The following is a 25,276-nucleotide window of genomic DNA, read 5'->3' on the forward strand; positions in this document are numbered from 1 at the left end:
ACTTCAGCTGAAGTAGCATCCTCTTTCCTCCAATTTCTTGCTAGAGGAGTCTCCATGGGTTTGCACCTGTCCATGCAGAACCTCTGAAGTATCTCATTGGCATACTTTCCCTGAGAGAGAAATAGTTCCCCATCACCTTGCCATACTTCCAATCCAAGGAAGTAGTGCACAAGGCCCATGTCCTTCATCTCAAACTCTCTTGGAAGGTCCTCTTTGTAAGATCTGATCAGTTTCTCATCATCAGTAAGGATCAATTCATCGACATATAAAAAAATAATCAATAATTTACCTTCTACCACAATGTGATAAAGGTTTTCATATGCTTCACTTTTGGTGAAGCCCAAACCGGTGAGATAGCTATCGATGTTGGTATACCAAGCACAGGGTGATTGCTTGAGTCCATACAATTCTTGCTTGAGCCTGAACACATGCGACTCTCTGTCAAAGGTCTCAAACCCCTATGACTACTCAATATACACCTCCTCCACAATAACTCCATTGAGAAACGTTGTCTTCATATCCATTTGGTGGATCTTCCAGCCCATCTGCGCTGGCAGTGCTATAATTTACTTGATGGATGAGTACTTTGCTATTGGAGAAAAGGTCTCCTCATAGTCAATTCCCTCCACCTGAGAGAACCCCTTGGCCAAAAATTTGGCCTTATGTTTCTCTATGCTACCATATGTTGCATGCTTTACCTTGTAAATCCATCTCAAACCAACCATTTATTTGTTTGTTGGTCTTGGGACCACTTCCCAAACATTGTTTCTGACAATGGAATCATATTCCTCTACCATAACATCAACCCATATTGGTTTCTCTATAACTTCCTCAAATGAGGATGGCTCTGTCTCTACCAGCTCACTCATCAGAGCCATGTAGCCAATGTACCGATCCACTGACCTCCTCTGCTTGCGCTGTGATGTGGGTGCTCCCACATTCTCTCTAACATCCTGAAATAATTTGTTAGCTTCCTTGGTTTGCTTCTTTCCTTCTTTGAATGTCTCTGGTTGAGTGGATATCTCCACTCTCCGATCCTCTGCTTGTGCTTGCTCCAAAACTTCTTGAGGTTCTTCCTTTGGAGCCAAAATCTCCTGATCAGGCTAAAACTGAAGATCCCTCTCAAGAGAACACCTCATTTCCTTCTCCTCATCAAACTTCAAATCCCGTCTGACCACTATCATCCTCAGGGATGGAAAGTACACACGATATTTGTGAGGTGTATTTGTGCACCCCACAAATATGCCCAACTTTGTTGTGGACTCTAGCTTTTTCCTTGCTTCCTTGGAAACATGACAGTAAATTGATGATCCAAAGATCAGAAGTGTGACACATCTGGTTTATTCCCTGAAAAAGATTCCTCTGGTGTACTCATGCCAAGAATCCTGTGAGGACTCCTATTCTGCAAATAGACCGTTGTGTTGCATGCTTCAACCCACAAGTGTAGAGGTAGGCTTTGGTCATGCAACATCACCCGTGCTGCTCCCACAATACTTTTTTTCTTCCTCTCAGCCACCCCATTTTGTTGTGGGTTATGGGGTGCTGTCAACTCTTGTCGAATGCCTTCCTTTGCACAATTTTTTTTAAACTCATTCAACATGTACTCACCACCATTATCGCTCTTGAGAGCCTTCACTTTCCTTCTAGTTTCTTTCTCAACAAGTGCTTTAAACTCAACAAATTTGGAGAATGTTTGGTCTTTCTTCTACATGAAGTAGATCCAACACTTTTATGAGAAAAACATCTATGAATATAACATAATACCTGTGCTTGGCAGTGGAGGCTGTCGAGAAAGGTCCACAAACATCATAGTGGAATCAAATTATAAAGAAAAGCCGATTAGTGAATTTAGTTTGGTAGCATAAGGTTAATAAATTGAAATTCCCTCCTAGAATAGTAAAACCCTCTTAAGACAATCTGTGGTAAAGAAAATATTCCATAATTCTTTTCTATCATTTTATAGGACATATGTGTTGATTATTGAGACCTTTTTGGCATATTATAGAGATTTAAATTGTTCAAATGTTTACAAGATTAATAGATTGGTTAATCAACTAGAAACAAGTGTCCCATCCAAATATAGTAGCCTCCAATTTACCATTTGAACCTACTCCTAAAAACCACCAATTTGTTTTTAAAAGAAGTAAGATGCATTTATAACATTCAACATCTAGCATATTTACCTAAATCTAGATAATATTTGGTTTGTGAAGCTTGTAAAGACCTTTTAATGCAACATTTCTTTTAAGGGGAGCCTAGCCCTCTTATATTGATTGAGAGGACTAGCATTACTTACCCTTTCCCAAGGCCTTCCTTGCTTTAAGGGTATATAGTTGATTGAAATTTTCCAGTTTTTATTTTCCATTTTCCATTTTTATGCCAATTTCAACTTGGAATTTCTTCCAAGGTTCACTATAGACAAATTCTCATCTAGGCTTAGATCCCATTTCACATCCCCTACACAAGGATCTTCTACCCAATATTTTGCATATCTTAGGTGATATCTAGAGACTGTTTTGGGCTTGGAGATGTTCTTTAATTGCTATTTTTCTATAAGTTATTCTTCCCTTGAACTTAGAGGATCCTCTATAGAGTGAGTAAGAGACCTAAAGGAGTATATATGGGGTGGATGATCCACTCCCATAAGAACCCATTAACTGACCATTTTCCTCACTCCTCTTTATTATGAATATTATTCATGTCTTCCTCCAAATGACCTCCTTATTAGTTGTGACTAGTACATTAGGGCGTTAGGGGACCTTTTTGAGTTCCCATATTTATCCCCAACGTAAAAATTCATCCAAGCATATCCCATTACATTCTATCTATAACTTAAATAATGAGAGAGAGAGAGGGAGATAAAATGGAGATGATACATCATTCATATCTTGAATTCGAGGTGAGGCCCTTGTGTGTATATGCTTGATCTCTTCTTTGTGTTTTAACACTTCCAGTAGTGCAACCTCTGAGTATGGTATGATGTTTGTAGGATTGAGTGTTCTACAAGAATGTGATGTGTTTCATGCCAATAATTGCACATCATCATCATTGGTGATAGCTAAGGACAAAATTTATGCACCACTAGTGTTACCAAAGCCATTTGGTTCTAAAAGAAGCCCATTGTAGTGATCCTTGCAACAATATCTTAACTAGGAACACTAAATACACTTATGCTCTAGAATAACGATGCATGTGTGTATCTTTAATGATGCTTATGCAATGCATACAATTTTTGTTTTAACTTCTCTTACACTTTATCAATGAGAAAAAACATAAGATTATCTCTAATACACATTTCTTCACAAGAGCAACACCCAATACATCCCTACTCTTTACAATTTTTTCATATTCGAGAAGGATAATCAATTATAGGATAATAAATCATAATAAATTCAAGATTCAAATATAAAATTTACAAGCAAGAACATTTCACTGAATAATACATTAGCTGAAAAATCTAATTGAAATATTATTTTGATCTCTAGTTACGATTTATATTCTATTTTCTCCTAGATTTAATGCAAAATTTCAAATTAATTTAAAAATTAAACTTCTTCAATTTTCTAGCTCTTTGAATGCTTTCTTGACATCATGTATTGAAATGGTAGCTTGATTCAAATATGATTATGAATTTACACCTCTCCTTCTTGATCCCCTTCACATGAATAAAACTCATGCAAAACCAAAATAATGATTAGCATCAAAGCTCTAGAATATGTAAACAATGACATGTGTCGGCATGCAACACAACATGTAATCTTTACCCTTAAAAGGATACTTTATTATTCTCTCTAATCGATTACTTAACAATTGCAAGTTCTTTTACAATATATGAATCATAATTAGAATGATCCTAACATAGTTGTCTTACACATAAGGACATGCAAATGAATTCCGCTTATTGACTAAGAAACCTACATTGTATGTTGTCACAATGAATTTCTCTTTCATATAAACATATAAACATTGCGAAAATCGAGGAGTTTTTCTTAGTTGAGGGAATATAACTACAACAACAGAAAGTTTCCCTCTTAGGCTTAAGGTCAATATGAGGCTCATACGACTCAAGGTATACATGCAAGATAATTAGGAAAGGTATTTAAATATAGCTACAACAACAAAAAGTTTCCCTCTTAGGCTTAAGGTCAAGATGAGGCTCATACGCCTCAAGGTATAAATGCAAGATAATTAGGAAAGGTCTTTGAATATAGCTACATCAATAGAAAGTTTCCCTCTTAGGCTTAAGGTCAAGATGAGGCTCATAGGACTCAAGGTATAAATGCAAGATAATTAGTATAGGTCTTTGAATATAGCTACAACAACAAAAAGTTTCCCTCTTAGGCTTAAGGTCAAGATGAGGCTCATACGACTCAAGGTATAAATGCAAGATAATTAGGAAAGGTCTTTAGGATTCTTTAATTAAGATCATATTTCATGCAAATCTTACCTAACAATTCTATTACATGGTGCAAGAAAAAAAAGATCTCTTCTTCTCCCCTTCCAAAATCACAAAATTTTGCATTGCATTGAGGCATACAAGCCTCCATGGGGCATGCCAATAGTTTGTATTAAGGAAACCCACTTGATGCATGTGACTTTTTCTTCCATAAGTCACGTGCAACCCTACGTCTCATACCAAAAATTCACTAAATCTTTTCTAGGAAATTTTACTAACACTAAAAAAATATCGGTTTCATCAAATTCCAATGGTTTGTTTGACTTTTTTAAAGAAGTATTCTAAAACTCTATGCAACAAAGTTTAAATCTAGAGTTTAAATAATCAAACTCAAGTGGAAGCATTTCTGTATTAGTAAAGAAGATAATATTCAAACTAAATTTCTAGAAAGCCATACCTTTTTTCTCGTATGGGTGTAGTTGTCTTTCCATTTGGATTTTTGGCTCCTAGATTGCTCCAACATATTTTGATTCTTAATTGAATGAGAGCTTACTATTTGACCACTCTATTGTGTCCTAAGGTACTCTTCTTTCCTTAGAACCCTTGAGTTGCAAGGGTTGCATGAAGGTTTTTACACGACAGCAAAACATGATCAATAATTTAGCACAATATTGACTAAACTCTCCACCAATTCACCATGCCAATTTCTAGTATTAGAACAACCATCCAACATTAGGGTGCAAAATGTGCCTCTAATGGCCACCCTCCCTCTCTTCTTATATAATTTTTGCAAGATTGTACATGTCTTCTCATGCAAAAATCCTAATTACTAATTCACTAATATTCCTATCATTCACCCAACAACATGTCTCTTCCATGTATAATTTCTAATTTTTAATTGACTAAATGCATTTTATTCATCTAACACCCAACTGCTTTTCCTATGCTTTCTTATACATGTTCCATTTATTGAAAATAACAAAAAGAAATGTTAAAAATAACATCAAGAAAAATCCTAATTTAATTTGTCCTTGAATTAAATTGGGAATAAAATTGTAACTCCACATCTCATGACAACTTGTAATAGTTAACTAAGTTAATTTGACTTAGTTAGCTCAGTTAATTCGAGTTGAGGGTCTAACTAGAGTCATGTAGAGTGTCTCCTACAATTAGGAGCACTAGTTGAGTTTATTTTGAGTTGTAATTATTTAATTCAGTCTAACTGAGTTAAAGTTAGTTAAACTAGTTCCAACCGATAGAGGAATTAGTGGGGTGTGGCCTGCAGTAGTGGGGTGTAACTTGCAATAGTAGGGTGCAACCTGAAATAGTGGGGTGCAACTTGCAGTAGGGGGGTGTAGCCTATAGTAGTGGGGTGTAGCCTGCAGTAGTGGGGTGCAACCTACAGTAGTGGGGTGCAACTTGCAGTAGCGGGGTGTAACCTGTAGTAGTGGGGGTGATGCTTGTCAAACAGTGGGGTGCTACCTGAAGTCGAGTGTGGTGCTTCTTGCAGTGATCAACCAATAAACTGAAGATTCACTCATTATTAACTCATGCATGTCAGATAGGAGAAAGACCCAATTCAGATTCGAGTTCAGGGACAATGTACTATCAGTTGTAAAATCATATAAATTAAACATATGGTGCATGCAGTCAGAAGAAGGCCTAAAATAAATCATTCCTCATTTAGAAAATTCACTAATTTTAAGCATTCGAATTACCTTTAAAAGGAGGAATGAAGGCAACAATTTAATCATTGTTTTGGTGAGCATGAGTTGGTGAGACCAAGCAACAGGAAGCACAAGTTTGTGCGTGGAGCTTGTGAGCGTAAGGAAGTAGGAGCTTGGAAGGCTAGGAATTTGGTTAAGTATTGGCCAAAGACAGTCAGTCAGGTAGAGGATAGAAAATACTTGTTCAGGTTGAGCTCAAGGTTGAGCAGAGCATATTGTATTCATCCAAGGCTTGTCTAGGAAGCAGTGAGACAAATAGAGATGGTGCAGAGGTTTCTCGGGCTTGAGCAAAGCATTGTAGTCTTCTCATATTTTCTGACTAATGCAATATACATATAAGAGGGGTTTTTAGCTGTGGATTTCCCCAGAAAATTATTGTGTTGTGTGTGATTGAATTCTTTCTCTTATATGCTTCGTTATTTCATCGATCATTTATTGTTTCCGCTAATGAGTATAGTAGATTCAAGTCAATTGTTTTAGCATATTACAATTTGCAATTTGAGTCTACAAGGAATTTATGCACCCTCTTATCTTGTCCAACTATTTTAGGTGTATGCACATGATACTTAATTTTTAAATGAAATAAAACCTCCAAAATAGGAGTTGAATAATTTCTATTAATGCATGTTTCTAGAGCTTAGTATCCATTTCAAATCTGCACAATGAAACAAAATCTATTTAACCAAAAAATGCCTCCTCTGGCTAAATGAGTGTAACTAACTTATGTGAATTTTAATTTCATGAATGCACTTTTATTATCTAGAATGTATTATTTCCAATTCAAAGCATGTAAATGATAATGTTACTCAAAATAACAAATATCAATTAGTATTTATATCAAGGGCAAGACCATGGCCACTCCAACCCTTCTCAACCCATACCAATGGTGAGGCCATGTTCCTTGCTACCCTTCAAGTACATATGCTTTCATGGTGGGGAAACTAATGTAAAATGTGCATGATCTTGTTAACTCCATCCCGTTTATACATGGAGAGATACTAATTACATGGCACTCAATTGTGAGCGATTGAATCCACATCCTTCCCTCATAAAAACATGTAACTTCTTGGGTGAGAACATGAATTTTCCCTCTCGTTCCATGGAGGGAGTTGCTAGTAGGTGGGAATAGAGACACTACACTTCTCTTGATAGTACATATTTCACATTCCCTTCATACAAGCCTTACCCATATGTAATATTAATTGGCAATATTCATCCCTATCACTATACACATTTACATACACATATCAAATAACATTGACCAAAGAAAATATAATTCATATTAACATGTTTACGACATAATATATATGTGGAGACATTGACCTCTTGATTGCAACTTGGATCCATATAACTCAACTCACCTTGGATTCCATACACATTAAGTTTGTAACATCCCTTTTTAATCCCTAAATATTGCAAAATGTAATTAAGATTGATAATGCTAGATGGGCAACATATATTTCTAGTAGACTCTATTTGATGGGCAATATGTATATATCAAGCAAAAGAATATTGCCCATCAAATAGAGTCTACTAGAAATATATATTGCCCATCTAGCATTATCAATCTTAATTACATTTTGCAATATTTAGGGATTAAAAAGGGATAAATCTCTCTCTCTCTCTCTCTCTCTCTCTCTCTCTCTCTATATATATATATATATATATATATATATATATATATATATAGATATATATACATATATATACATATATATAGATATATATATATATCTATATATATATATATATATATGTATATATCTATATATATATATATATATCTATATATCTATATATATGTATATATATCTACATATCTATATATATATATATATATATATATATATATATATATCTATATATATATATATATATATATATGTATATCTATCTATCTATATATATATATATATATATATATATATATATATATATATATATATATATCTATATATATGTATATCTATCTATCTATCTATATATATATATATATATATATATATTTTGTTGAAACTGAAGGATAGGGAAACCAACACAAACTGTGATGTTGGGAAGGAAGATTGACTGAGGGGAAAACTATAAGGGGGATTGGGAAACTTCCTATCTATTTGAATTGAGGTGATTAGATCCTTGATGTGGTTGTTGAACTGCAGAAACTGCTAGTAGTTATGAGAGATGGAGAAGAGGGTGCCAAAATACCTCAAAGCATGGCCTACATACCATTTGGAGGTCTCTATTGACCACCCATTCTGGGGAGGGGCCCAAACCCTCATGCTAGGGGAGCAATGCACATGGGGGGTAACAAAGGGAGAGAACATAGCAGACCATGCGAGGAGAGACTAGAGAAGCAAAAAAAAATACATGGAGCAAATAACAAATTGAGAAAAGTGTGAGAGAACCAAAGAATGATTGTTAGTGAACCGTGAGTCCTCAAAACAATACCTAATCCACATGTGGGCACTGAAAGCACGACTCTGGATATAAAGGGACTAGAATCCTTCTGAGTCACAATTGTTTGGTGTGGAATTGAAATATTATTTGAACTAGACAAGGAATCAATGAGGAAGCCTTACCCCTAACAAATGAGGGCATGGAAGAATTTATGAATAATTTTTCTAACTAATGCACATGAGGCACTAAGAAAAGAAGAGGCACCGAGTGACAACCAGTTCAGTGAAGGCTCCATTTTGTGCTATGTAGGCTCTAGATGGCCATATTTTGTTATGTTAATAGGCTTTGGCTTAACAATTGAAGTGTAGAATCCTTAAATCCTATAAATGAAGGAGAGTGGCCTTCATGTATTCTACTTGAATTGAAACCCTACAAAACCCTAAGTGAAACATTTCCTTAAGGCAACAAAATCTAGCTCAAGGGTGACCGACTACAAGAAAGACTACAATGTAACTAAGCCTAGGGTTGGGTGGAGATCGACTCACCCTTCTTTAGTTTCCAACAAGTTCAAATGAAACAGATCAATGTATCTCTTTTTGGTTAATGAAATGATACTACTATTCAATGATTTGTGAATATTGCTATGCTAGTTACTGTGCTTGTTTGTAATGATGAGATGAACATTTTCACGATAATTTATTAAATATGTATGAATGATGAGCTGGAAGGAATGTAAAATTGTGCATTGTTATTAAGTAGTATTTAATTAAGGAATAAATGTTATATGCAAAGGTATTCTTTGAAGCATATTACCTATTATGGTTGTGAGAGGAAAGATGTATGAAGGGAAGGTATATGTTGATCTCAACCCAAGGCACTTTATGTATTCTTTTAGTGTGCATGGCCCTTCTCAGACCAATTATGGGAAGATAGTAGCTATAACTGATTTACTTTTATGAATAAGAAGAATTTAAATTTCTTCTATGCTTAAGAGGTCTTGGTCCCTCTAGAGATAACCAAGTATATTGACCTCTGTTTTGTAAATTTTAGAAGTCTAAATTTTGAGGTTGTAGTCTAAAAGGAGTGAGAAGAATTCTCATTCAACTGGTTGAAGTTGTGGATTTAGCCATTGGCCATGTTTTGGATTCTTATGAAGATGCCAAGTTTGAGACAATGTTTTGGGATGCCTTCATAGGATGGAGAATATTTTTGAGCCTTAAAAGTCTTCTAGATAGGTGTTGGACCTATGGGAGTTAGTTTCATATCTTTGGAATAGGCTTGGAGCACTTTGTTGGGAGTTTTAAAAATTTGGGGTTGGAAGCCTCAACCTTATTCTAGTCACCTAGCTTGACAAGATCCATGACCTGGAGCCTAATTAGAAGGGATCCTAAGCCCCATAAAGGAAGATTATCAAAGTATTGGGCCATGGGTGTTGGGCGTTGCAAACAAATATCCACCATGGATTCCTCAATACAAACAAGCCTAATCTCCCAACAGTTAACAAAACCTTTCCATCAATGGAGTGTGTATCGACTATGGGTGTGGAAGCATTAAAACTCAGGGCTCAACCCCTTTAACCTTAGAGAAATCATATAACAAAGGAATTGAGAAATTTTGGAAACTAGAGCACTTTAAACTTAAGACCCTAGTCACACGGTGGTCACATGGGCCATGAGAGATGTGATCAGGAGCCAAACCGAAAGGGACTAATGGGCCATCGACCATTGGGGATCAACTTTTCAAATTTCAACTTTTAGAGAATGTGATGGGGTCTATTGGGTAGAAATCCCTTGATACAAATGGAAGCCACACTATATGAGAATTAACTCAAAGTTTGGGAGCCATTGGTTGATGAGATCGGTTGTCCAGTATCTAGTTATCGAAGGTTGGGTGTTGGGAGATTGAGACCCAGGTATTGGGATTTCCTCCCAATCCCATTGACAACTGATAAAGTGGTGGATGCGAAATACTGACATGATAGAATTAGTGATGTGGCATGTGCACGTGGTTGATGATTTGCTAGGATGATGTGGATTAGAGGGCATAGTGGTGTTGAGGTGGTAGCCAAGGTGGAGGTGGCTTGAGCATTAGACATTGGGATGTTAGGCATTGAGTGTTGGGTGACGTTGGACCCTCGTGCATTACTCAATACTAATGGATCCTAACAAGTACACCGATTTACAGGAATATCTTCATTAGTGGAAGTCCATTGATTAGATCAGGAAAGGTGTAGTGAGTAGAGTTCCCATGTATTTCCAGTGGGCCAATGGATTGGTGAACTAGGAGATGGAACATGAGTTAACAAGGGAGTGTAGTCATGCTAATATATGGGTCATTAGTTGACTATTGAGTGTTAGGATTGAGATATTAGGACCTCCATATCAGGCTTATCCCCTGATACTAATACAAATTGAAACCTTGTTAGCTTCTAGAGAGGTGTCTTCCTGTTATGTGACAATGTGCTATAGAGATCAACCTTTCAAGGTATTGATGTTGGGAGGTTGAAATAATACTATCATGGTTTTCCTCTCAAAACTATCAAACTCAATAAGAACCTCAATGTGGCATGGCAGGTGATGTGGCAAAGGTTGCAACATGCCAATGATGTGGATTTACACCATGGAAACATGTGGGTATGGGATGCCACATGGAAGTGGTGCAAAGGATAGGTGGCATTTGGAGAACAATTTTATATGGGCATAACTTCTTTTCTGTAACTCGATTTTGGGTATAATTTATACTATTGGAAAGCTATTGGTAAGAGAAATATGATGGGGATATTAGAAATGAGTTTTAAGATGGATGCATAAAGATGATTTTGATAACCCCATCTCCATAATTTCATCTTGGAGTTCAAGCCTAAACACCTCACACCCTTAATCATGCATTAGGGACAACATGTGTTACATAGTGGTATCAAAGTTGTGGTTTGAAAACTTAGCCTAGAGGGCCAAAATTACCACATATATGAATCTATTAGAGTTAAGGATTTATCAATTAGATTGAATGGGATCAAAAGAGAAACTTTGAGTTGAATCATGTTGTTGTTAAAGGTTTTCTATGGTAAATTAACTGAATTAAATTTTATATAGTTTATCTAACCCTATTTGATTCTGATATGCAACCACTATAAGACACCAATACAAGTGTAACCAAGGCAAATAGATATATCAAAATTTTTATTATTTTCCTGAAATTAATAGTTGTTTGTTGTTTTAGCACACAAGAAGACTTGCTAGTATTAAAAAACAAGGAAAATGTTAAGCAAAATGTTACAATACAACCTAGAACGAACTTCACACAATAGAGAAGATGAATCAAATGAGAGGAAGGAAATGGATAACACTCTTAACTGGATGCAAAATTTAGGAGTTTGAGGGCTAAACTTCAAAACTCCAAAACTTCAAGTCAAATAATGAAAAATAATTAAAGCCCAATAAAAGTAAGAAGAAGTAAATGCAATGGTACAACAAAGTATATCGAGTTTATACAGGAAAAAAGGCATGAACTAGCTGCCAATAATATCGATAGGTACAAGTCCAGATAGGTCCCTAGTCCATATAAAATTCAGAAACATGGACCAACAACTAGTAAGGAAGAGGGAAGTAATTCAAGGGAGAGGCATGGGAGTGTAAAATATGATACAACTAGCGATGCCACTTCAACAAACCTCTTTGAATATGGAACTAATAGTTCAGACAAATTTTCTAGCATATAAACTAAATCAGGATTGCACAAGCAAAATAAGAAGAAGGTGGTAAGAAGCTTAGCCTGAATAATTCAAGAAGACAAAATCTCCTACCTTTAATGGAGAAGTTAAGAATAATGAAGAAGTTGAAGCATGGATTTTAGGCTTGAAGAAGTACTTCAAAGTACATGATTATTATGAAAATATGAAGACATGGGTAACTATATTTGATCTAAGAGGCAAGGCTGATATATGGTGGGAAGACCTTAAGAATTTCAAGGGCATTCAAGAAAAGAATCCTTCGTGGAGTAAATTCAAGAAATAGTTTAGTGAGAAATACCGATTTGAAAGGTATTACGACAAAAAAATTAAGGAGTTTCATGAGGACAAGTTGGGGAAACTCACTATGGAGGCATATGGAAACCGATTTAAATAATTTTTTAGCTATTAATTTACATTAGAGATGAGAAAGAAAAATTGCAATGCTTTTTAGGTGGATTTCCATAGTCTTATTAGGACATAATTGAGTTTGATGAGCTAAAGACACTTGAAGACATTATAAAAAAAAATAGTATTGCTATGCCTAGTCAAAGCATAAGATCAAATCTTGGACAAAATGGAGAAGGAAGCAGAAGGCCAACTTTAGGAGGAAAGGTTTAAAATATTCACTATACAAAGAGTCTAGGAAGAATCTTAAGTTCAATGTACCTAAGAAAAGCAAATTTCAACAATATTTTCCTATTCCAAGTGGGGATATATTAGTCATGCCAGTGAAAGCAGACGCTGAAGAGACAAAAAAAAAAGATATTGAAGTGCTAGGGTGTAGGGAACATCACCAATTGAGAGTCTATCCACATAGAAAACAAGATAAAAAAAAGGTATACAACGTCCAAGAAGCCACTACTGTTGATGATGTGGCCATAAGTGTACCCCAGATTTATGCAACAATGGAGAATAGGAAAGAGGCCATCAAGCTTTAGTGGTGGAGATTAAAGGTATACTTGCCAACAATCATATTTCAATTCTAATTGACCCCGACTCTAACATCAATTATGTTATAAAAAAAACACACCAAGTCATGATTGGTTTAGCTAGCCACATGGACTAAAAGGAATGTAACCGATGTTGTTGAATTGTGCCAATATGAAATAAGTGGCTTACTTATACAAGCCACCTTGAATGTGTTTTCCCTAGGGTCGTATGACATGTTTATCAACATGGATTGGTTAGCATCATGTAGAGAAAAAATGGACTGCTACAATAATACTTTGAAATGCACAAATGATGAAGGACAAAAAAGGGTATTTCATGGAGTACAAAGGCCTGTATCCATTAGACAATATTTCAACTTTGAAATTGTAGAGATGTTGCAGGAAGAGATGTCCTCTGCATGCCACACATATGAAGCTAATAAGCTAAAGGCTGAAGAGAACCATATACTATGAGAATACATGGATGCATTTCCGAAGGAGATACCTAGATTACCTACCAAAAGAGACATTGACTTCTCAGTAGGACTACATTAGGAGCAATGGCAAAGTTTATGGTGTCATAGAGAATGAGCATGTATGAACTAGTAGAGTTGAAGACACAATTGAAGGAAATGTTGGACAAGGGATATATCAGACCCAATGTGTCTCCATGGGAAGCACATACATTATTTGTTAAGAAGAAGGATGGTACCCGCAGATTATGTATCGATTGTGGACAACTAAAAGATGATCATCAAGAACAAGTACCCATTTCCTAAGATTGAAGATCACTTTGATTAGTTGAGGCGAGCCACAATGTTCTCAAAAATGGATTTGAGGTCTAGATATTACCAAGTCTAGATCAAGGATGAGGATATCTACAAAATGACATTCAAGACCAGGTATGGACATTACAATTTTGTAGTGATGCCATTTGGACTAACAAATGCACTAACTATCTTTATGTGCATAATGAATAGTATCCTCAACAAGTACTTAGATAATTTTGTGTTGGATTTCGTTGACAATATTCTAGTGCATTCAAAGACCAAGGAGGAGGACGAAGAGCACTATAACACCCCCAAATGTCCATTGGAGAGTACTACTTTTTCTCTAAATATGTACTCTGAATTTTTTCCGTATTTTCCATTTACACAACTACTATATGCATTTTAGAAGTAATATGCCATGTAATGCATACATGTAAGTAGTGGTAAAAATCATGATAAATAAATACATACTCATCATCCATAAAAATATGCATATAATTCAAAAAATATGCACAATAGAAAACAAATAAGCACTAGAGAAAATATAATTATCTTATCCATGGAATTCAAACTGAATGTAAACTTAAGATGTTCCACCCATCCATAGATCACATTGCTCATAATCTGTTGACAATGGGTGACCCTTGATCTTAGGCCACAAATCCACAAGTGCTAAGGCTTTCTCGAGCAACTATGATACATATCCGGTACCAATCATAATAAGGAAAAGTATTAGACCCCAACGACCTCCAACCAATAGTCTCACATCCCCCTTTAGCCCACACAACCTAAGACAGTGCACCCCCTTCTTTGCACCCACAATCCATCAGGCTATGCCACTACCCTTCTAGGGTTTCCAACTTAGGTCAGATAGGGATTTCTTAGTTTCCTATGTATTTTAAGCATTCTGATTTTCCTTAGGGGTTTCTAAGTACCTCTTTGGCCTCACATTATGGAACCTCCCCCTTTTCCCAAAATTCACCTAGGATTTTACTAGGAATTCCAACATGTCCGTTGTAGTTCATGCTAACACAACTAAAATGTCAAAGTTTTTTCTAGCATAGAACCAAATTTGCAGAAAAAGGATATACACTTCACATATTTTAAAAAATAAAAGGAAAATATGTAGGTTTGGTGACAAAGCTGCTCCTCTCACTAAGGTATCACATTTTTGTGATTTTGTTTTGGTTAAAAATAAAAAAATAAAAAATGATTGTTGGCCAAAGAGGTTCTTACTTATTTTTTTTTTTTGGTTTGAGGCCCTATCCAACCCCATATAGATATGTTATCAAATACTATCAATTATCCTCTATCAAAGGTAGCAAAACCAGTGCCAATACAATGCATCAAAAGGAGGAGCCCACAACCAAGTGGATATATATTTTATCGTTGTGCTAATGACTGGGAAATAGTGTTGTAGCAAAAGATCTCGACCAAGGCACACAAATTTCCTATGGTCCAAACAAGGAATTATGATGCATGGTCACGTTGGATGATGCAGTTTTTGAGAAGTTTGGTACAATAAGTGGGGTAGGGGAAAACCCCAGGATGGTAAGATGGGAACATCCATTCAGTCTTCTAGTGTTTTTGGAAAAGTTACTGCAAAGGTGTAGAGGGAGCAAATAGTTAAATGCCGATGTGATAAGATTTTGTTGTTCTTTCCTTGACCCAATATCATTTCAAATCAGAAGAGCAGTTGAACTTATCATTAGAAAAACATAAGTTTATATTGAATCCATATGAAACATCTTCAGCTTGTCCAACTGGGAATTCTTGCATTTCCAAATATTCCAAACATATACATTGTGAAACTTCCTGTATTCCCAATCAATCTTGTCATCCTCCAGGCAACCATTCATACAGTTCAACAGGCTATTCAACTACATTTGGTGTTCGACGTGATCATTCTCAATGTTCACCACATTATTTAGTTACCAAGCAAGTGAGTAAATTACATCAGATGATTCAGACAATCTTTGTGGAAGTTTAGAAAAGTTCATTTAAAAAAAAAAATTATATAGTCACCGGTCTCTTCTGAAAAATAATCAGTTTAATAGATTCTCCAGCAGAAAAAGTGCATCACAAGCAGATGAATGTCATGCAGCGGGTTTACTTGAAAAATATGGCACTAGAACAAATTCTAGAGAATCTACAATCTCAGCCTACAAGCCTTCCATAGTGAAGAGGCACAAAGCTACAAAAACATTGGAATTTGGTTTTGGAAGTGCAAGTGATGAACATGGAGGTTGCCCAATAATGCCTGACATAGGTGAGACATTACCATTATTTGTTCTCTCATCTAGGTGTGTAACTCAGAACCAAGATGTACACACGGGTTCAAGACCCCCAACCATTGATAAAGACTTTAAACAACTTTGGCCAGAGGTTCCCTTGTGCAAAATAGTGCAGTGGATGCCAAAAAATGTTATATGTTTTCATGATCATTCTGAGGTCAAAGAAAATGCAAGGAGACTTCAAGCTTTGCTGTTCTAGCATTCATTTAGAACAAATTATTTTTTTGACATTGGCGTATGAGGAAGACCTTTAGTTAGGTGGCGTTGATGATGGTTGGGGTAGACTCCTCAGAAAGAATAAAAACTTCAAATGCAAACGAACAAAGATTGGTTTTATACTTCTTACAAGTGCAAAAAACAATCCACGGTCCATAGCATTCATGCTACAAATCAATGGGCTTCCGATGGCACAAATCAATCCGAAGATAAAATGAGGAGAGCCCCTAGAATGAGCGGAAGTGTAAAACCACTCATCTAGAAATCTACGGTTACAGTTGATAATGACATCACCATCCTCATTTCCAAAAACCACCAAAATGTTCCCCCAGGGGCAGGAAGTGGTTTCCACGAAACCAATGGTAGTTTTAAATGTACACAACATTAATACCGGGACCCAGGTGCCATATACATTTACTATCATTCCTAATAGTGTATCGGTCAAATATTTGTTCTAGTTCTCATTTATTTACAATTGAATATTATTTAAATGTAATAAGGACTGAAATAAAATCCGAAAGTTAGCTTTATAAAAGGACAAGGCTTATTCATTTAAAAAAGAAAGCAAAGGAGTGAAGGATGTAAATTAATATTATATATATTATATTAGGTATATAATATTAAAATTATGAAGGTACTTTAAAATGAGTCTTACGCATTATAAGAAAATCCATGTTGGTAAAAAGGGAAAAGACAGTTACATAACTGTCTACAAATTGATTTTGTGATTAATTATTGGATAGTTAGAGTAGGGGAAAGTAAAATTCTAAGAGTTAGATTTGGTAAGGTTTCAGAGTCCAGTATCTATGATTGGAATTATAATTAGAAATTTTCTCTGAAATCAAAGAATACACAATAGTTTTGATTCTAATTTTGGGTAATTGCAGAAATGTTTTCCTTCTTGTATTTTTCATTCTTTTCATTAATGTTGTTCCTCTGTCAGCATGAGTGTAATGAAGCTACTGGATTCTTTCCATTAGCAGATTTACTAATGTTGTGTCTTCAACAAAGAGTACCTACAAATCTTACTTAAATAATCCTTATGGGCCGATCCACCATGCTGTGAATTCACCCATGATTCTTTCCCTTCGCTTATTCTTTCTGCAGAAGTTATATTCATATTCTTAATTGCTTGAATATAAACTCTGTCCTCTTTATTTCTCCTCAAATCAATCCTTCAATCTAAGACCCTGAAATGTTGAAATTTCTAAGTCTCACACGTCAGAATTCCTACTACATTATCTGGCTTATTTCACCTACTTGTTTATTCCATTAGCAAGTTATTTATACATATAAATACTGAAAATAAACACAAATGCAACCTTAACTCATATACAGATCAACAACTGAAATACTAGACAAACACGCAAGGGACACCATTATTTTTGGATAATCGTCCCCAGAAAATCCCAATGTAGGAAAACCAGTGCAACAGTTCTGAGGGTTTTATTATTATGTCAATTTCTTGAGTACAACTAGGGTGCCAAACTGACTCACCCAATAGAGATTTTTACACGACAGTAATACCTCTTCTCGGAGACAGATATTCAGCAAGTCTGCCCCACGAAAATCCTTCTGGTGCTTCTCCAAGGCTCTGCATCAACCCTGCTAACCTCAGTGTAGCTCTAGAACCCTCTGCGTCAGCCTTTTGCCTCTTTGCGTCAGCTCTCTAGCCTTCTACGTCACCCACGTAGGCCCCTTAGCCTATGCGCAGTCTCTCACTACCTCTGCGTGGTTCCTGCTGCCTCTACGTTAGCCTCTTCAGTTAGTGCGCTGACCCTATGGAACTATCTCTGCCTCTCTGTTATGTACTCACTGCCCCTCGCTGCAAAAAATCACTTGTTCGAATTTTCTCAGCAAACCACGCTCCAAAAAATCGAACTGACCGATCAATCTTGGTGTATCTCCAACTGACCCTCAAGCCTCCTCTTATACTTTCTCTGTTGAGTCTTCAATGACTGAGATTAAGTCTCTAATCAATGGCTAAGATTAGATTTGGTTTGATCCATGTCATTTAGAACATTCTCACCCAGTTTTATATTAATACCCATTAATATTTTAATTTTCCTAAGTTTAGACTTAGGAACTCCATTAAAAATATTAATTATTTTAATATCTCTCCAACTAGGTGGAATTTCCCCAAACCATTTTTGGATCTTGAAGATCTCATGTGCTTTAGCATCTCCACCAATTTTCATGGCTAGAGCACATCCGATGCTACCACAAATCAACACTTCCTCTTAGTGAGGAATGTGCTCTAGTAATGCTCCACCACTGAACATCACACTGATCCTTTCGCACCGGTACCTGTGTTGATGCTTAGTCTGTTGCCCAACATCCACTACATTGCTGCTTCCTGTACTGCTTCCCATGGCTCTGCCACTACCACTGCTACATCTTTACTGCAACTCCCTCTCAACATGTTGCCCATGCTGCCCATAACACTACCACTACTAACTCCTGCATTGCAACTCAGTTACCCAGATGTAAGTAACTGATCTACCCAAATCCTGACATCCTTGTTAGTCTGAAAGCCTCCTGATGCTGAAGCTACCTCTGCTGCTATCATGTGCTACCTGTCCTGCCTCTGTGCTGCTGCAAACACCTCTGTGCCTCTCGCACTGCTGTAACCTCCATTGTGCCTCTCGCACTGCTGTAACCTCCATTGTGCCTCTCGCACTGCTGTAAACAACTCTGTGCCTCTCGCACTGCTGGAACCCCCATTTCATTGTTACAAACCTTTGCTCTCTAGCACTGCCTTGTCGCTTCATCGCATCTTGCTTCTTCTCGACATCTGTCATCCCACTACTGTCATTCGGGGCTCCCATAGCCGGATATGATCTAAGAGTTTTGGCACCTCAAGGATCCCGCCCCTCATCTTCTGTAGTTCTCCTGAATACAACTCAATGTCTCCCCACCTCTTCTCTAGAGGTGCATGAGCACTCATGGCACAATCGTCATCAATCTCAACTTCTTTCTCCGCCTTAGCCAGAGCTACCTTGGAGTCAGAAGCCTCTCCCTTATTCTTCTTCCTGGGACACTGGGTTGCATAATGACCCAGCTCCCCACATTGGAAGCATTCTACCTTGGATATGTCCTTCTTCTTCGTCTTCCCCTGCTATCCCACATATGCCAGAGCTGTATCCTCCTCCTCCTCTTTCTTGATTCGAAATCCTTTGCTGCTACTCCCCACCTTGGTCAACTGTCTGATCTCTTCTTGGAGAAGAGCTGCCCACATCTCTTCCCATCTTGGAAGAATAACTCTACCCAAAATGCCTTGGACAAATGTCTCCCACTCCTCGGAGACTGCATTCAGGGCTGTCCTCACCATGAACTCCTGATCCAACGTGGCCCCTATGGAAGTAAGTTGGTCCTGAATATCCTGCAATCTAAGGAGGTATAGATCTATCTTCTCCCCCTTCTACATCTGATACGACCACAACTAATTCTCTAATAGCATATTCTGTTGATGGGAGTGCCCTGATACAATGTTGTCAAAGTATCCCACATCTCCTTTGTCATGTTCTTCTCAGCAATGTGTGGTACGACATAATCCTTGACCCCATCAAGGATTATGCACTTTGCCTTCACCATTGCATCCTCATACTTCTCATTATCAGCTGGGTCTACTGGGATAGCCACGATTCTCAAGGCGAAGCCCTTGATGTGATGTCTATCCAGGACTAATAGGATCTTGACCTTCCAGATGACAAAGTTGGAGGCCCCGTCCAACTTGTCTTGATCCCTTAGTCCATTCATTGCCATCTCCGATCCTCTTCTGGACTCCCTCTGAGATTTAACTTCCCTGTTAGAAATCTCCCTCTAAGTCCTAATTTCCCTGCTGGAAATCTTCTCACCAAATGTCGAACAGCTCTTCTCCAATCCTCTTTGTAACTATAACTCGGATCTGGATTTCTTGGCTAGAAATCTGTCAAGGCAATGACTCCATCTACCTTGGTTTTGTCCCGTTAGGTACTGTTTTGCTCTGACAGAAACAACACCCCACCATCTCCACAATCTGCCCACAGCTCCCTAGGCCCCAACAACTGAAGAAACTAAGCCTTCCAGCGCTACGCAATCCTGACAAAGGCTGAATCACTCCTCTGGCTAACTGCATCAAGCCTACTTGTTTGAGTAGGATGATGTGGCTCTTCGTGAGCCTCTTCTGCCTCTCTTTGGCTCGAAATGATGACGTAGGCCCTCTGCGTCACTCCTTCTTTGCTGCCTTCTGCTTATGAGCAGCTCTGTCTCTCGGAACAACTACTATTGCTGCAAATTTCTGATATTGTTGGTGCCTTTAGTCCTCCTACGATCTGCAACCCTCTGATGCCATGTTGAAATTTCTAAGTCTGACACGTTAGAAACTCCTACTACATTATCTGGTTTATTTCACCTACTTGTTTATTCCATTAAAAAGTTATTTATACATAAAAATGCTAAAAATAAACACAAATGCAGCCTTAACTCATATACAAATCAACAACTGAAATATTAGACAAACACACAAGGGACACCGTTATTTTTGGACAATCGTCTCTCAAAAAACCCAATGCGAGAAAACCGGTGCAATAGTTCTGAGGGTTTTATTATTATGCAGATTTCTTGAGTATAACTAGGTGCCAAACTGGCTCACCCAACAGAGATTTTTACACGGTAGTAATACCTCTTCTCGGAGACAGATATTCAACTAGTCTGCCCCACGAAAATCCTTCCGGCGCTTCTCCAAGGCTCTGCATCAGCCCTGCTAGCCTCAGCGTAGATCTAGAACCCTCTGCGTCAACCTTATGCCTCTCCACGTCAACTCTCTGGCCTTCTGCATCACCTACACAAGCCCCTCAGCCTCTACGCAATCTCTAGCTGCCTCTACGTGGTTCCTATTGTCTTTGCATAGCTTTGGTTGCCTCTACGTCAGCCTCTTCAGTTAGTGCGCTGACCCTATGGAACTATCTCTGCCTCTCTGCTATGTACTCACTACCCCTCACTGCAACAAATCACTTGTTCGAATTTTCTCAGCAAACCCCACTCTAGAATATCGATCTGACTGATCAATCTTGGTATATCTCCAACTGACCCTCAAGCCCCCTCTTATACTTTTTATGTTGAGTCTTCAACGATCGAGATTAAGTCTCTAATCAATGGCTAAGATTAGATTTGGCTGGATCCATGTCAGTTAGAACATTCTCACCCAATTTTATATTAATACCCATTAATATTTTAATTTTCCTAAGTTTAGACTTAAGAACTCCATTAAAAATATTAATTATTTTAATATCTCTCCAACCGGGTGGAATTTTCCAAAACTAATTGTGGGTCTTGGAGATCTCATATGCTTTAGCCTCTCCACCAATTTTCATGGCTAGAGCACATCCGATGTTACCACAAATCAACATGAAACACTTAAAGTTTTCTGGTCATTCTATTTTCAAAAGCTAGGGTTTCAGAACTAGAAGTTTTGGTTACAAGCCTCCATGGCCTGTCCTTCCTGCCACTGATTTTAATAGTTTTTAATCAATCTTCAAATGTCCCGGGCATTGGTTCCCATACAACCAGGAACTATCTCCAGGAAAACAACAATGTCATAAGGTCAACCCTTCTTTCCTTATTAGGAGTCCATTCACCTCCCCCCCAATCAGAAAAAAAATGTATCTCACCTTTGAATAACACTCAAGCCTATAATTTTACATGCATATCCCTTTATTAACAAATGGTACTCCATAAATTCACTTTACATACTTAAGATAAAACATGTGCACCTTTTGACTTAATATTATTTTAATAATAGCTTAGCCCCCTAGGATGAAGCCCTTCAACACTTATCCCTTAGCCCCCTTTCATACTTTTGGATTTTAAGCCCCCCATTTTCTCTTGTCTAACTTGGTCTATAGTAGTGGTATATTTTATTAATATTCATGTGATTTCATATTTACAAAACTAGGCTCCATGGCCTTAGACATATAAACATAGGCATACTAGCCTAAAAGGTCATAAGTTCATGGGCACAATAGCCCCAAAATAATTCCTAGCTCACTTGCTTAAACATGATATGTACACCACACACAAAGGGTTCATTTTAGGGGGTGTTAAATTCCCCTCCCCCTTATTTATGTATTGTCCTTAGTGCATCATATATAAATGTATACAAACAAAACTTATTCAAAAAGATGAGGGTACTTCTCCCTAATGGAATCTTCACATTTCCATGTGACATCCTTAGGACCTAAATGTGTCTAATGCATATTTACCAAGATGATAGCTAAATTTTAGAGAATCTTGATCTTCCCATCCAAAAATCCCACCGATTGGACATGTAAGTCTCCCTTAGTTTCCACTTGAATCGTATTTCAATCAATTACATGATTAGCATTAGGAACATACTTTTTAAGTAATGAAATTTGAAACAAATTATGAATATGCATGGATGCAAATTCAATCCTATATTCCATTGGGCTAATCCTCTCTAGGATTTCAAATGGCCCACAAAACATAGTTGTCAAATTTGAGTAGCAACCCAATTTCAATGAGCTTTTCTTAGCCTTCACTTTAAGGAAAACATGGTCGCACACTTTGAATTATTTGTTTAACTTGTTCTTATCTACATAACTTTTCTTCCTATCTCAGGAAACCTTTAAGTTCCGCTTGATTTTCACCACTTTCTCTTCCATTTCTTTGAGAAAATATAGACCAACAATGGCCATCTCTAAGTAGTTATGTTCTCTACTAGACCCATGGGATAATCTAGTTGTTGCCATAGGTAGAGATACAACAACCTTAAAATTTGATGAAAGTCTCATCCTTGATGTTAGAGGAGATGAGATGGAAAAACATGGAGAGCTAGAACAAATATGCCTTGTCTATAAGAGGACACTCTTAAAACATAAATAGAAATAAGTCCTCAAGTGGGAGATACAAAAATAGAGGAAGATCAAAATATCCAGGAAAGTTGTTAAAAGTAAGTTGGAAATGTGGAAAAGAAGGGAATTACAAAAAGACTGTAAATCCGAAATTATAGAGAAAGGGAAGGGATTTGAATGCTCCTTCTATAAAAGAAAAAAAACTCCTCAGATGAAGGAGGTGATGTGTCTTGGTTTCTTCAAGTACACAGGTAGATCATGAGAATTAGTTGGTTGAATTAGGCACATTTTTTCATATGACTCCTCACAAGGAGTGATTTTGCGAATATGAAAGATTCAATGGTGGTGATGTTTTGTTAGGAGACTTCTGGAGAGCCAGAATCATAGGATGAGGAAAAGTCAAGTTGAAAGTCATGGATGGAAGGATTAGACACTCCTTAATATTCTGTACATTCCAGGATTAGCTAGAAATTTAATTTCTGTAAGCAAGATGAGTGATGCAGGTGTAAGAACAACGTTTGAAAAGGATACTTGCAGGATAGTTCAAGGAGGAATGGTATTGTTGATTGGAACTCTATATTAGCTATCGAGAAACACTTTTAGTGTTGGCTGCAACAATTCCATTATTCCAGAGAGTGGAGTAAAAGAAGGAAAAACTCTTGTAGCTTCACGAGAAAAGACTATGTTGTGGTATCTGTTATCACTCCTCCGGATCTCTAAGGCTGAGAAAGAGTCCAACTGAGGTAACCAAAAACCAACCTTTTGACTTGGTAGCTAGCCCTACCAAGCTGGAGAGGGCTCTCTCCGAAGAATCACAACCAAGAGGGCTGGATGGATTAGGGTTTTAGTCTAGGTATAAAGTGCAGAGGGTGTTTTGATTTGATTTGGTGGGGTTATTGTTGGATGAGGGTATTAGGCCAAAGAGGCTAGGTCAGGGCAAATGAGATATGATTGTAGACATTCAAAGCGGCAAGGTAGGCAGGAGGCTTAGCACCTCAAAGGTGGTTTGGTGGTATGGTTTAAGACTGATGAGGAGTTAGGAAGAGCATAGGAGATGTATTCTTCCTAAATTGAAGAAAATGGACAAATTATGATAACTTTCCCAAAACAGAGCATGAGCAAACATGTATTCTGCCTATCAACTTGAAAATTACCATATAACAGACATGAAATGGTTTTATGAGCATACAAAACATTCATACAAATGATCACAAAGAAGAAACAATGCTAAACATCCATACCACATGTATCCCAAAGAAATAGCTGCAACTCATCTATTAATATTGGCCAAAATCTGATACAATAGTGTCTTTGATCACTAGTACAACATCCAACTGAGTCCAACCTTTGAAAGTACTAAAAAAAACAAGATATAGGCCTCAAAACAAACTCCTCTAAACCTTAGGGGTCGAATCCATGAGAGGAGGAGCAGTTCCACCAAAATCTGAACTGATAGCAAGAGTGTAGGGTGGTCAAAGTGACTCATCCCTAATTATAATGAAATTGATTCATTACACCTCATAGAGTCTATTTACCTAATGTATTTACCCTAGGTAATAGTAAAAAGACCATAATTACATTTACATCATCAATTACATCAGCAAAAAGTTGATTTCCCAAGATGAAAATCAAATATGGAAAATGAGGCAACTGGTCAAACGCGTCCTCTTTGTGTCAAACGCGCCCTCCATATTGTATGCTAATTTTGACTACCTTTCCGGTGTCCAAATTGAGCCCAGGTTAGCTCATTAGAAAGCTTATCCTGTCTAGTTTCCATATATACTTTTAGTTTGCACAAAGGACATTATTTGACCGCCCAAAAGTTGATTATCCCAAGACTGGTCAAATGCACAGCGCCAAGGTGAAAAAGGAGGGAGAACATTGATTTTTTAGGTGTTTTTTTTTTTTACCTTTTCACCTGCTAGTTGTGAAAACCAAAGCTTGTAAAGTTGTTTTCCTGCATGTCTTC

The 25,276-nt window shown here is 37.2% G+C and overlaps 1 pseudogene; it reads left to right on the forward strand.

Moving 5' to 3' along the window:
- The window catches only part of LOC149187129 (uncharacterized), a 29,166-nt pseudogene extending 12,727 nt beyond the window's left edge, over nucleotides 1-16,439 (forward strand).
- The last annotated feature ends 8,837 nt before the right edge of the window (nucleotides 16,440-25,276 follow it).

The sequence above is a fragment of the Pinus tabuliformis genome, chromosome 3_1 (genome assembly GCF_031772625.1).
Source record: "Pinus tabuliformis cultivar Carrire ecotype Pingquan chromosome 3_1, CPIR1, whole genome shotgun sequence".
NCBI classification, from domain to species: Eukaryota; Viridiplantae; Streptophyta; class Pinopsida; order Pinales; family Pinaceae; genus Pinus; species Pinus tabuliformis.